The sequence below is a fragment of the Primulina eburnea genome, chromosome 5, assembly GCF_022965805.1.
Source record: "Primulina eburnea isolate SZY01 chromosome 5, ASM2296580v1, whole genome shotgun sequence".
Lineage (NCBI taxonomy): Eukaryota > Viridiplantae > Streptophyta > Magnoliopsida > Lamiales > Gesneriaceae > Primulina > Primulina eburnea.
In genome coordinates this window covers 30,174,738-30,188,891 of record NC_133105.1, presented here as the reverse complement: position 1 = coordinate 30,188,891, position 14,154 = coordinate 30,174,738, and positions in this window count along the sequence as shown.

Genomic DNA, 14,154 nt, shown 5'->3' with positions numbered 1-14,154 from the left:
AGAAGTTCTACGCACTTGTGAGGACCCTAGAGACGTGGCAGCACTACTTGAGGCCTAAGGAATTTGTGATCCATACGGACCATGAATCTCTAAAGCACCTTAAGGGTCAACAAAACCTGAACAAGCGGCATGCCAAGTGGGTGGCTGATGTGTGTCGTTTTTATGTGTTTTATTGCATTAGTCTGTGTGTGTTTTGCATTGTGCGAGCGTCTATTTCAATCACATTTTGTTCATTTTAGAATAAACATTTGCATTTTATCATATCTCACTCGGGCGTGACGAAATTGCAGGAAAAATGACCGGAAAAATAGAAAAAGGGACGACTTTGCTAAGCCAACAAGTCAAGGGACAGAAGAAGCGGCGCCCGAGCGGTATATTTCTACCGCCCGGGCGCGATATATGAAAAGCTGAAGATTTTAACAGAAAGGTCGGCGCTCGAGCGGTAGTTTTCTACCGCCCGAGCACGAAAGCCCCTCACCCCAAGAACTTCAACAGAAAGGTCGGCGCTCGAGCGGTAGTTTTCTACCGCCCGAGCGCGAATGCTGCATGTGCCAAGGAGAATTACAGAGAGTGTGGCGCTCCAGCGGTACTTTTCTACCGCCCGAGCGACGCCTATTTTTGGAAGATTATTGTACGCGATTTCTTACCTTAATTTTGGAGTATGGCTGCTATGGAAAGAGGATTGGTCGACTTTTGGGGATTATTCAGACATTATTGAAGGGACCATAAGGAGTTTTGGAGAGCTTTTGCACTTGGATTGAAGATTCGACGGTTTCCGGGCATCGTTCTTCGCAGATTTTGTCACGTCTCGTATTTCTAGTTTATTTTCCGTTGTTTAAATATTGTTTTGCTTATTTTCATTATGAATTCTAGTAGCTAATTTTCATATTTGTTGGGATTAAAGGGGATCCTACCCCAAACTTTTAGTTGATTAATTTATATTTTGAGTTGTGCTTTATTCTTGATTGTACTACGATTTTTATTGTGTCGTTTGAGCGTAGCTTACTTTTACGACAATTTTATATCACGAGTGAGTTCGAGAGAATAACTAGTGATAGGATCGAGTTGAAAGCGGACCGGTTACGGAGGCCGGAAACGCAACGGAAGCGAAAAATTAAAAATTTAGAGCATATATTTCGGCCCCCTCATATATTTTGTGCAATATTTACAAGAAATCAAAAACATGCATAGGATGTTTGTAGAAATTTACCTATCAACTCCTTAGAGTTGATGAAATGGCTCCAACTTTGTTTAAAAAAAAAAACAAAGCTCTTGTTTTGGTAGAGAAATCTACAAGCTCCTTCTTTTCCCCTTCAAGAATAAGGCCCACCACTTGGCTATGTAAATCCCCTCAAGTTTTGCACTAGAAAAACTTGAGGATTTTTCAAAGAGATTGATTTTGCTCCAAGAAAATGAAGAACAAAATTTTTGAAAAATTGAGAGAGAAATCCTCCTAATTTTCGGCCAAGGTGTGTAGTGAATGAGGGAGAGAAGTTGAGTCTAGGTAGTGAGAAAAGCAACTCTCAAAAACAACAAAAAGTTGCATGCCTAGTCTCCAACCCTTCACCTCCCCAAAGCATGCAAACCCTAGAATGACATGCATATAATATAGTTTTTAACACATTAAAAACCATAGACTAAATTTTAATTATCTCAAACACATTTGAGATAAATTAAATACTACTTGATATTACTCAAGTCCCACTAGTTAAATAATTATTTAAATTGAGCTCTACAAGACTCAATATTATTTAATTAATTCAACACTTGAATTAATTTAATTATTTAGACTCTACTAGGTCCACTAGTGTTTAATTAATTGAACACTTGAATTAATTTAATTTAGTTCTCAATAATGTTTATGAAAATCACAATTTTCAACTACATTATTTACTTGGCCAAATTTTAATCTTAGGAACACTTCCAAAAATTAAAATTTATATTTCTCTCATAGAAGTCATACTTCTAATTTTCTTTATGCTTATAAACACATTTATAAGCCGTTCAACACATTGAACTATTTTACTTCTCATCGGATTTACAAAGCCAGTACTTGTGTGGCCCTCAATGGTTCATTGATACAACTAGCCGTGGGTTCACATCTCTATGTGATTCGGACTAAACATGTCCTTATTCGAGCATACCCCAATTGCTCCATTCTTACTTATCAACCCCTTGATAGTAAGAACGTCAGAACTCAAGTCTGATAGTACCCAACCAATCACGTTAAACGCCTAGCAGCATCGCTTACGTGATTCCCTAGGTATCACATGATAGTGCCTGCAAGAACCATTCAATTATGGTTAGCGTACAGTACGATCCCTTCAACTCATATATCCCGACCGATTCGACAACTATTGGTTTATCGAGAGTTGTCAATGAATCGATACTATGTGTCATGTCGTGGTTGCATCGATGGTGTAATCTATGAAACCCCTTTCATAATTACAACCATACTCTGATCAGAGATTTCAACCCACACATACATGAGAAACACATAGGATATCCATACCCGTAGGTAAGCGGTGAATCCCCGACTACAATGCATCGACTCCTATATGTTTCGCCGTAACACCCAACCTTGCCACCTGATGACCCCATAAGAGTCGGTAAACAAGTCAAAGTGAAACGCTAGCATATAGAGTCTCAATGTTGTCCCGGGTCATAAGGACTAATGGCGTACAACCATAAACTAGGACTTTTCCACTCGATAAGTGAGAACCACTTGGAAAGTCCTTTATAGAGGGTTGTTCAGTGCACTCTACCAGGAGCACCTATCTGCATGCTCGGACATCACAATGTCCCCTACCAATGAAACATGGTACTCACATCGCAGATACTAGTCTCTAACTCGAGCAGCCTTTATCCTTCTTAGTGGCGGCTGAATCGACTAGGAACGGTTTAGAATATACAGTATTCCAAATATGAGTTTCATGATACTCATCATATGAGCATCTCATATTCTTTCTACTATTTGTATATTCAAGGACTTTATCTATGCAACAAGCATGGGTATAAAGATAAAGATGCGCCAAATTAATAAATTGAAATATTATTAAAATAAGGATCGTTTATACAAAGAGTTTCATTGTGAACAGTCGGCCAACACTTGGCTCGACGTGCACCTACTCTAACAATCTCCCACTTGCACTAGAGCCAACTACCTATATGCTTTAGACCCATTGATTCGCGATGCTTCTCGAACGATGGTCCTGGTAAAGGCTTAGTTAGTGGATCAGCAACATTTTCTGCGGAGCCGACTTTGTCAATCACGACATCTCCTCTTTCCACGATCTCTCTGAGGATGTGGTACTTTCTCAATACGTGTTTGGACTTCTGATGAGACCTTGGCTCCTTCGCCTGAGCTATGGCTCCCGTGTTGTCGCACATCACCGGGATAGGAGCAACTCCATTTGGAATGACGCCCAACTCTTGGACGAAATTCCTAATCCAAACAGCCTCCTTTGCTGCAGCCGATGCAGCAATGTATTCTGCCTCAGTGGTGGAATCCGCAGTACTATCTTTCTTGGAACTCTTCCAAGAGACAGCACCACCATTGAGCATGAATATGAATCCGGAGGTTGACTTCGAGTCATCAACATCGCTTTGGAAGCTAGAGTCGGTATAGCCTTCCAATTTCAGTTCTCCACCCCCATAGACCAAGAACAACTTATTGGTCCTTCTCAAATACTTGAGGATGTCTTTCACAGCTTTCCAGTGTGGAAGACCGGGGTTGGATTGATATCTACTCACTACACTTAGTGCAAATGCCACGTCAGGACGTGTAGATATCATCCCATACATGATACTACCAATGGCTGAAGCATACGGAATTCGTGTCATCGCCGCTATCTCTGCATCAGTCTTGGGAGACATAGACTTGGATAGGGACACGCCATGACACATTGGTAGATGTCCTCTCTTGGACTCATCCATCGAGAACCGCTTCACGATGGTATCAATGTATGTGGACTAGGTGAGACCAAGCAATCTTTTTGATCTATCTCTATAGATCTGTATTCCCAATACAAAAGATGCTTCACCCAAGTCCTGCATTGAGAACTTACTTGCTAACCATATCTTAGTTGATTGCAACATTCCTACATCATTCCCAATGAGTAGAATGTCATCAACATAAAGAACTAGGAATGTCACATCACTCCCACTGACCTTCTTATACACACAGGGTTCCTCAGGATTCTTAGTAAAACCAAACTCTTTGATTGTACTATCGAATCTGAGGTTCCAACTCCTCGATGCCTGCTTAAGACCATAAATAGATCTTTGAAGTTTGCATACCATATGCTCACTTCCGATAGATGTGAAACCCTCAGGTTGAGACATGTAAATTTCTTCCTTAATATCTCCATTAAGGAAGGCTGTCTTAACATCCATCTGCCATATCTCATAGTCATACCATGCAGCTATGGCTAGCAATATCCTAATAGACTTGAACATCGCAACTGGAGAAAAGGTTTCCTCATAGTCAACACCTTGCCTTTGAGTATACCCTTTTGCTACCAATCGCGCCTTGAAGGTCAATACCTTCCATCCGCCCCAAGTTTCCTCTTGTAAATCCATTTACACCCTATGGGAACAATTCCCTCAGGTGGATCCACGAGATTCCACACTTGGTTCGAATGCATGGAATTCATCTCAGATTCCATTGCTTCAAGCCACTTGGATGAATCGGCATCCGATAACGCTTCCTTGAAAGTCCTTGGATCACATCCAAGGTTAGGCTCATCATGGCCCTCTTCAAGAAGCAGACCATACCTCACAGGTGGTCTCGAGACTCTCTCGGTTCTTCTAGGAGCTTGTATCTCCTCACTTGGCTTCTCGGGTGTGGGTTCTACAACTGTGGGTGTCTCTCGAACCTCTTCGAGTTCTATCATCTCGCCTTTTCTATCTAATAGAAATTCCTTTTCCAAAAAGGTTGCGTTCCTAGAAACAAACACCTTTGCTTCTTGGGGATGATAGAAGTAATATCCAATTGAATTCCTTGGATATCCCACAAAGTAGCATAAAATGGATCGACTATCCAATTTATCTCCCACTGTCTGCTTCACATAAGCAGGACACCCCCATATTCTAAGATAAGAATACTTGGGAGGCTTACCCATCCATATCTCATATGGAGTCTTGTCAACTGCCTTTGTATGGACATTGTTCAACAACATTGCCGCTGTTTCAAGCGCATATCCCCAAAAGGATGGCGGCAACTCCGTGAACCCCATCATAGACCGAACCATGTCCATCAAAGTCCGGTTACGACGCTCCGAAACACCATTCAACTGTGGTGTAGCGGGCGGAGTCCACTGCGAGAGAATCCCATTCTCTCTAAGATACTCTTGGAACTCGGCACTCAAGTACTCACCACCTCGATCCGATCGAAGTGTCTTGATGCTTCGTCCCAATTGATTCTCTACTTCACTTCTGAATTCTTTGAACCTTTCAAAGGCTTCAGACTTGTATTTCATCAAATACACATACCCATACCTCGAATGGTCATCGGTAAAGGTGATGAAGTAGGCATGTCCATGCTTAGTGGTGATGCTAAGTGGACCGCACACGTCGGTATGGATCAAATCCAATAACCCTTTGGCTCGCTCCGCATGGCCCTTAAAGGGAATTTTGGTCATCTTTCCTTTCAGACAGGACTCACAAGTCGTGAGAGCGTTAATATCAGACATATCAAACATGCCAACTCCCACTAGCTTGTTCATCCTTCTTGAGGAAATATGACCTAATCGAGCATGCCATAATTGTGCCGAATTAAGAGTATCTTGTTTGCGCTTATTTGTTGTTGTTATCGTTTGGACATTGTTAAGTGGAATATCTTTTAATTTTAAGGTGTAGAGATTGTTTTCAAGTTCACCCGTACCAACTAAACATTCATTCTTGTAAATATTGCAAACACCTTTGCCAAATAAACAAGAAAATCCATCGATATCAAGCATAGGAATGGAAATAATGTTTTTGATCAAGTCTGGTACAAATAAAACATCTCTTAATACAAACTTAAAATCATTGTTCAAAATTAAACAAACATCTCCTATGGCCTTGGCAGCAACTCTTGCTCCATTGCCCATCCTTAAGAAGGTCTCGCCCTCTCGGAGCCTTCTACTTCTTCCCATCACCTGCAAATCGTTACAGAGATGTGAGCCACAGCCGGTATCCAATACCCAAGAAGTAGAGTTAATCGAGATATTTACTTCAATAAAGAACATACCTTTGGCAGAACCCTTCTGCGCAAGATATTCCCTGCAGTTACGCCTCCAATGTCCAGGCTTCTTGCAGTGGTGACAGATGTCAACAGTCTTTTCAGCCTTCACTGGCGCGGCTGCCACTACGGGACTCGAAGTCTGCCTCTTCAAGGGCTCGCTCTTCTTGGTACGCTGGAAAGAACGCTTCTTTCCCTTCCCAGGTGGACCGGTCTTCGTGCCAGATGAAGAGCCCACAAAAAGAACCTGCTTCTCCTTCTTGATCGTGGACTCAAAGGTCACAAGCATGTTCACCAACTCTTCAAGGCTGGGCTCAAGCTTGTTCATGTTGAAGTTCACGACAAAAGGATCGAAAGAGCTGGGCAGTGACAACAGCAACACATCCGTGGTCAACTCCGATGGCAAGATCAGATCCATGCCTACGAGCTTGTCCACGAGCCCAATCAACTTTAGGCCATGCTCATGGACCGAAGTCCCATCTCGCATGCGTAAAGTGATGAGCTCCTTCACTGTGGCATGCCTCAAAGGCCGAGTCTGCTCACCGAAGAGCTCCTTGAGGTGCATATGAATGTCAGCAGCATTCTTAGCATCCTCGAATCGCCTTTGCAGCTCATCGTTCATCGAAGCCTGCATATAACACTTCGCCTTCAAGTCATGGTCGCACCAATCCTTGTAGGTCTGCAATTCCTCAGGAGTGCAGCCTATAGGAGCCTCAGCAGGGGGCGCCTAAGTAAGTGTATATGCGATCTTCTCCGAGTTTAGGACAATCTTTAAATTTCTTAGCCAAGTGATATAGTTTGGTCCGGTTAGAATGTGTTTTTCGAGAATGACCGAAAACGGGTTGCGAATTGATGACATGTCAAAGATTGTACTGAAAAGTAAAACAGATAAATGTTAATGACTATTTTAAAATATTTAATAAGATATAAAGTTTGGACTTTTACTTCATAAATAATCGCTCCCACTGTTTTGACATTTTCACTACCCTCTAGTGAAAACGGGAAACATTTTCCTCAGAAGGTACGTAAGGTCCAATTAGCGAATTGTGACCCCGAATAATATCGGCCATCACAATTCCTAAAAGGTAGTTTCCAATTGCATCGCCATGCAACCCTCTACGTATACTTTTGTCTCACGTTTGATTAGGACCCAATAATATGACGTCGTTCATCTTCACGTGTCAAGCCTAACCCATCGATATTGAACCTTAATGGACGGTCGCCATGAGTTCCCTCAATAATATGAGCCGAAATCATGGGAGTTCCACGTAGTTCACATCACAATGTCAATGGATGTCACAGCTTTCCGGCACTCAAGGCTCCCCAATAATATGAGCCGAGCCCCGAGTACGGGTAGCGTTCATCATGCATCCATTGTCGATGGAAGACAAGGAAATTATAAACAAATTTATAATTCCCCTTTTCGGACTTGATATTAATTTTGAATCTTATTCAAAATGAGGGTTTTTAATTTTGAAAGGTCTCATCTTTAATTTTATTTTAAAAGCTCGCCATGTTTGATCGTATGTTTGCCGGATTCATGCAACTTTGTTATTATTATAATAATAACGCACATACTCATTATTTATAACATATCATGCATATATTATAAATAGAAAACAGTACAAGGATGATCAATTGCCCCAATACTAATGGCCCGTGTGAGCCAAACACGGGCCTAGGTCCAATCCTAGGGTAAATGCAAGGGATGCAATGCAACTAAAACTATTACATTAGCATCCTATATTACATGTCTTCGATCTTCATAATCACCAAGGCCACCATCTTCCAATCTTGATCTTCCCCTATTCTAATATTTACAATTAAATATCCATGGCACATAGGGATACATCTCATGGGGTGGGAACGGGCCATAAACCAAGCACACTTTAAAAATTGATAATTATTACAATCATACAACACAAATATCCTAGCATACACCTAGCAAATTGGGCTTGGGCTTTTGATCATCCTTCATGCATAATATCACATATCATACACCATCAATTAATTATCACTATAATTAATTGATCCAATATTCTATTTCTTGATCCAATCACTAACCGCCACAATTATAAATTAAATTAACAAAGTATACAAACACCTTTGTCTACTTTCAAATTAATTTATTTATAATCGAATTTCTTGTAAATCACAATTTACTATAAATAATTAAAGTCTCACTTCAACTATTTATTTTATGAGAAAATATGTGCAACAATTGTAAATTTAAACTTAAGGGCCCAAAACTCATTTTTCACCAAAAATAGTTTGGCCCATTTAAATTTCACAAAATTATGTTGACCATCCAATGGCCCAACAACTCAAGGCCCATGACACTAAGATTGTCCAAAACACTTTTGGAAACCCTAGCCGTCATCGCCGTCGCCGGAGCTCCGTCGCCGGATTCCGGCAACCAAAAAATTTTTTTTTTATTTTAAAACTGTATTTTCGGGCAGCCCCCTCGGGCTGCCCTTTGCTGCCCGAAATTTCCGGGCAGCTCGGGCAGCCCTCGGGCAGCAACATGCTGCCCGAAAATTTAATTAATTTTTTTTTTTGTTTTTGAAAAAAAATTTTCGGCCCTTTCAAATCTTGCACCCAAAAATTCTCAAGCGGTTAGAAATCGATCTCAATATAATATTACGTAAATATAGCACAAAAACCGTAACCTTAGCTCGGATACCACTTGAAAGCGGACCGGTTACGGAGGCCGGAAACGCAACGGAAGCGAAAAATTAAAAATTTAGAGCATATATTTCGGCCCCCTCATATATTTTGTGCAATATTTACAAGAAATCAAAAACATGCATAGGATGTTTGTAGAAATTTACCTATCAACTCCTTAGAGTTGATGAAATGGCTCCAACTTTGTTTAAAAAAAAAAACAAAGCTCTTGTTTTGGTAGAGAAATCTACAAGCTCCTTCTTTTCCCTTCAAGAATAAGGCCCACCAATTGGCTATGTAAATCCCCTCAAGTTTTGCACTAGAAAAACTTGAGGATTTTTCAAAGAGATTGATTTTGCTCCAAGAAAATGAAGAACAAAATTTTTGAAAAATTGAGAGAGAAATCCTCCTAATTTTCGGCCAAGGTGTGTAGTGAATGAGGGAGAGAAGTTGAGTCTAGGTAGTGAGAAAAGCAACTCTCAAAAACAACAAAAAGTTGCATGCCTAGTCTCCAACCCTTCACCTCCCCAAAGCATGCAAACCCTAGAATGACATGCATATAATATAGTTTTTAATGCATTAAAAACCATAGACTAAATTTTAATTATCTCAAACACATTTGAGATAAATTAAATACTACTTGATATTACTCAAGTCCCACTAGTTAAATAATTATTTAAATTGAGCTCTACAAGACTCAATATTATTTAATTAATTCAACACTTGAATTAATTTAATTATTTAGACTCTACTAGGTCCACTAGTGTTTAATTAATTCAACACTTGAATTAATTTAATTTAGTCCTCAATAATGTTTATGAAAATCACAATTTTCAACTACATTATTTACTTGGCCAAATTTTAATCTTAGGAACACTTCCAAAAATTAAAATTTATATTTCTCTCATAGAAGTCATACTTCTAATTTTCTTTATGCTTATAAACACATTTATAAGCCGTTCAACACATTGAACTATTTTACTTCTCATCGGATTTACAAAGCCAGTACTTGTGTGGCCCTCAATGGTTCATTGATACAACTAGCCGTGGGTTCACATCTCTATGTGATTCGGACTAAACATGTCCTTATTCGAGCATACCCCAATTGCTTCATTCTTACTTATCAACCCCTTGATAGTAAGAACGTCAGAACTCAAGTCTGATAGTACCCAACCAATCACGTTAAACGCCTAGCAGCATCGCTTACGTGATTCCCTAGGTATCACATGATAGTGCCTGCAAGAACCATTCAATTATGGTTAGCGTACAGTACGGTCCCTTCAACTCATATATCCCGACCGATTCGACAACTATTGGTTTATCGAGAGTTGTCAATGAATCGATACTATGTGTCATGTCGTGGTTGCATCGATGGTGTAATCTATGAAACCCCTTTCATAATTACAACCATACTCTGATCAGAGATTTCAACCCACACATACATGAGAAACACATAGGATATCCATACCCGTAGGTAAGCGGTGAATCCCCGACTACAATGCATCGACTCCTATATGTTTCGCCGTAACACCCAACCTTGCCACTTGATGACCCCATAAGAGTCGGTAAACAAGTCAAAGTGAAACGCTAGCATATAGAGTCTCAATGTTGTCCCGGGTCATAAGGACTAATGGCGTACAACCATAAACTAGGACTTTTCCACTCGATAAGTGAGAACCACTTGGAAAGTCCTTTATAGAGGGTTGTTCAGTGCACTCTACCAGGAGCACCTATCTGCATGCTCGGACATCACAATGTCCTCTACCAATGAAACATGGTACTCACATCGCAGATACTAGTCTCTAACTCGAACGGCCTTTATCCTTCTTAGTGGCGGCTGAATCGACTAGGAACGGTTTAGAATATACAGTATTCCAAATATGAGTTTCATGATACTCATCATATGAGCATCTCATATTCTTTCTACTATTTGTATATTCAAGGACTTTATCTATGCAACAAGCATGGGTATAAAGATAAAGATGCGCCAAATTAATAAATTGAAATATTATTAAAATAAAGATCGTTTATACAAAGAGTTTCATTGTGAACAGTCGGCCAACACTTGGCTCGACGTGCACCTACTCTAACACGAGTAGTATAATCTGCGGATCTACAATTTGCATAGACATATGAAATTGGATACGTGCCGATAGTCATAGTCCTTAGGGTCGAAAACTAGGGGATTTCATCAATCGAAATGCGGTTCATTCTTGATAAATAATTAAAGACATTTAATTACTTCATTGAGTGAATTAGTTTGGCATAGCTCGAGAGAGTGTGTTCAATTGAATAGGAAATCCTGTTGGAAGCGTAGAAGACAATCGAACGAATTAATTAATTAATAAGGGGTAGGTGAACCAGAATTCCCAACAAATTCTTTTATCATTTGAAATTTAATCCATTGATTTAGCATTCATATTTCATCATTTAATCTTTGAGCTTGTTTATTTAAATTTTCTTGAGTTTTATTAGTCATAAAACAAACAATCAAATTTCGTCGCTAAAGTTTTAATAACTAAAATAATAATTGTTAAATACAGTCTCCAGTGGAACGATACTCGTATTCATATACACTATACTATTACTTGACATCGTGCACTTGCGATTACATTTTGAGGATACAAAATCATATTTTCTTGGGGAATTCATTGTAGTATCCCGATGCCTAAATTGAGTAATTATTGGATTAATTATATTCTGCGAGTTCGGAAGGAACGAACCAGGATCGGACCGTCCGAAGAGGTTCGGATCGTCCGAAGTGGGTTCGGATGGACCGTTCGGTTCGGTGTCAGACCGAGTCTTGTCAACAGTAGACCGTGTCAGGGTTCGGATCGTCCGAAGAGGTTCGGATCGTCCGAAGACAGGTGGCTGGACACGTGGAAGACATGCAGAGTTCGGAACGTCCGAAGTGGATCGGATCGTCCGAAGTGCACAGGATCGGATCTTCCGAAGTGGATCGGATCGTCCGATCGTCGTCTATAAATAGAGGCGCGAGGCTTCACTTTTCAATTACCAATTCCGAGAGTTCCAGAGCGTTTTAGTCGTTTCTGATGGGTTTCTAGCTTTTCCCGAGGTTCGGGCACTAGCAGGGAGCTACTGGCTTTGTAGCGGAGCTGTGCTCTAGTTGGGAGCTAGCGGCATCAGTGGGCTGACTACGGACGCAGGTATGGTTCTAGGTTCCCTTGAGATTTGGAAGTATCTATTAGTCTAGTTAAGGCTTTTAGATGTGGTTTAGTGATATGGTATCACTTGGATTGTAGGCTTGATTCTAGGGCTGATTACTAGGATCTACTGGTTTGAGGTACGGAAGTACTATCCGAGATATCCTGGTTGAGTATGCTTTACTATGTGTTGCATTATTATCTGACATATGATGCATGGTTTATTATGCGGCATTTGCATAATCATGTTGGGCCTGTTTATCTTTTGAGATAGCCTGTTCAGAGGGTGCTCAGCCCTCGGTTGTTGTGGATGGTTGGACCCCGTTGGCCGACGGTGGTCGGGATACCGGTATATCCACAGGTTTATGGTATGGGAGCCACCTCCTGGTGCGACGGCGCAGAGTGCTACATACCTTGACGTCATTTGCCTGAGCAGTTTTTCGTTATACCCAGACCCTGGTATCCAGTACATTTTGCATACATGCATGTCATAGTCTTGTATACTCATTCTTTCGGTACTGAGCGTTTTATGCTCACGTCCTCGGTTTATCTCTGTTTTGGACACCCTATTCGATGGGGCAGGTCTCAGGTTGGACGGTCCAGGAGGGAGAGGACAGGGAGCTAGCAGGGGTTGACCTGTAGTTGCTGGTATTTTATTCTTGGGATTTAGTTTGATTTGGTTGTTTTAGTATTCGTACTTACTGATTCGATCGGGCTGTATATGTTGTTTTTTCCGCTGTTTATCTGATTCAGTTTTATTAAGTTAATTGCATGCTTAAGTTCTGATTAGTAGGTGATTCTGGAACGGGTCACTACATTTATGGTATCAGAGCATGCATTAAGATTTTGGGATTTAGAACTGTTCTTTTGGGTCTAATCTCTGGTGACTTTTTGTAGAGATGTCTGGTTTTGACGACGATGCTAGTAGTCATGGCAGCGTGGGACGCTGGGGAGACCGCGACGATCGGGAGCGTCGTCGAGAGCATCGGGAACGTCGTCCACACCGACGAGATGAGCCTCGGAGTTTCAGTATGCATAGGTTCTTGCAGATGGGGCCGAAACCTCTTTCGGGCGGCGAGACTCCGGATGTTGCGGAGAACTGGCTTGAGAGGATGGAGAGCTGTTTCAAGTCTTTCCAGTGCTCGGCGGAGCAGCAGATGGATACCCTTGATTTCTTGCTGGAGGGCGGTGCACGTAAGTGGTGGAGGTCTACCTCTGCACCGATAGTTCAGCGTCAGGGCCGAGTTCTTTGGGCCGATTTCCGAGCTGCTTTCATGCTGCTTTACTTTCCGCCAGCTCTTCTGCAGACCAAGGCGATTGAGTTGATCAATCTGAAGCAGGGAATTTGTCTGTTGATGAGTATCAGCAGAAGTTCTTTGAGTTGCTCCCATATGTTCCGCACGTCAGTGACAATGCGGTGGCCAAGTATAATCATTTTCTTCAGGGCCTCAATCAGGAGATTTATGATCGGGTCGTGGTCTGTGATGATCCGACGTCGTATGAGGGCCTTGTGAACCGTTGTCGCCAGGCAGAGGGCAGTTTGCTGAGGGGTCGAGCCATGCAGTCTGCTCGTCCTACTAGTTCTTTGGGTCCCCGTGCCCAATCATTTAAGAAGGCTGGATCTACTTCTTCTTCCTCTGGATCTGGAGGAGTTCACCATTTTGGGAAGAAGAAGGGCCCGTGTCAGCATTGCGGGAAGGACCATCCGACAGAGCGTTGTCGCAGAGTTGCGGGTGCTTGTTTCAGGTGCGGTGAGATGGGCCACATGAAGAGAGATTGTCCACAGATGGGTGGAGGATCAGGATCTGGTTCTCAGGCTTCAGTTCATCAGAGGCCACAGCAGGGACAGTCTACTCAGGGCTCTAACCTCCGACCGCGTACTCAAGGGCAGGTCTTTGCTCTTAACCAGGATCAGGCTGCTGAGGAGAACGAGAGAGTTATTGCAGGTATTTGTAATTTATGTGGATTACCTGCTTACGTTCTCATTGATACTGGTGCATCGCATTCATTTATATCTGCGAGGTTTGCTAAGCGTCATGCTTTACCTTTCACTTCTTTGGACATTGTGGTATCTGTTTCCACACCGATGGGTCATTCGGTGTT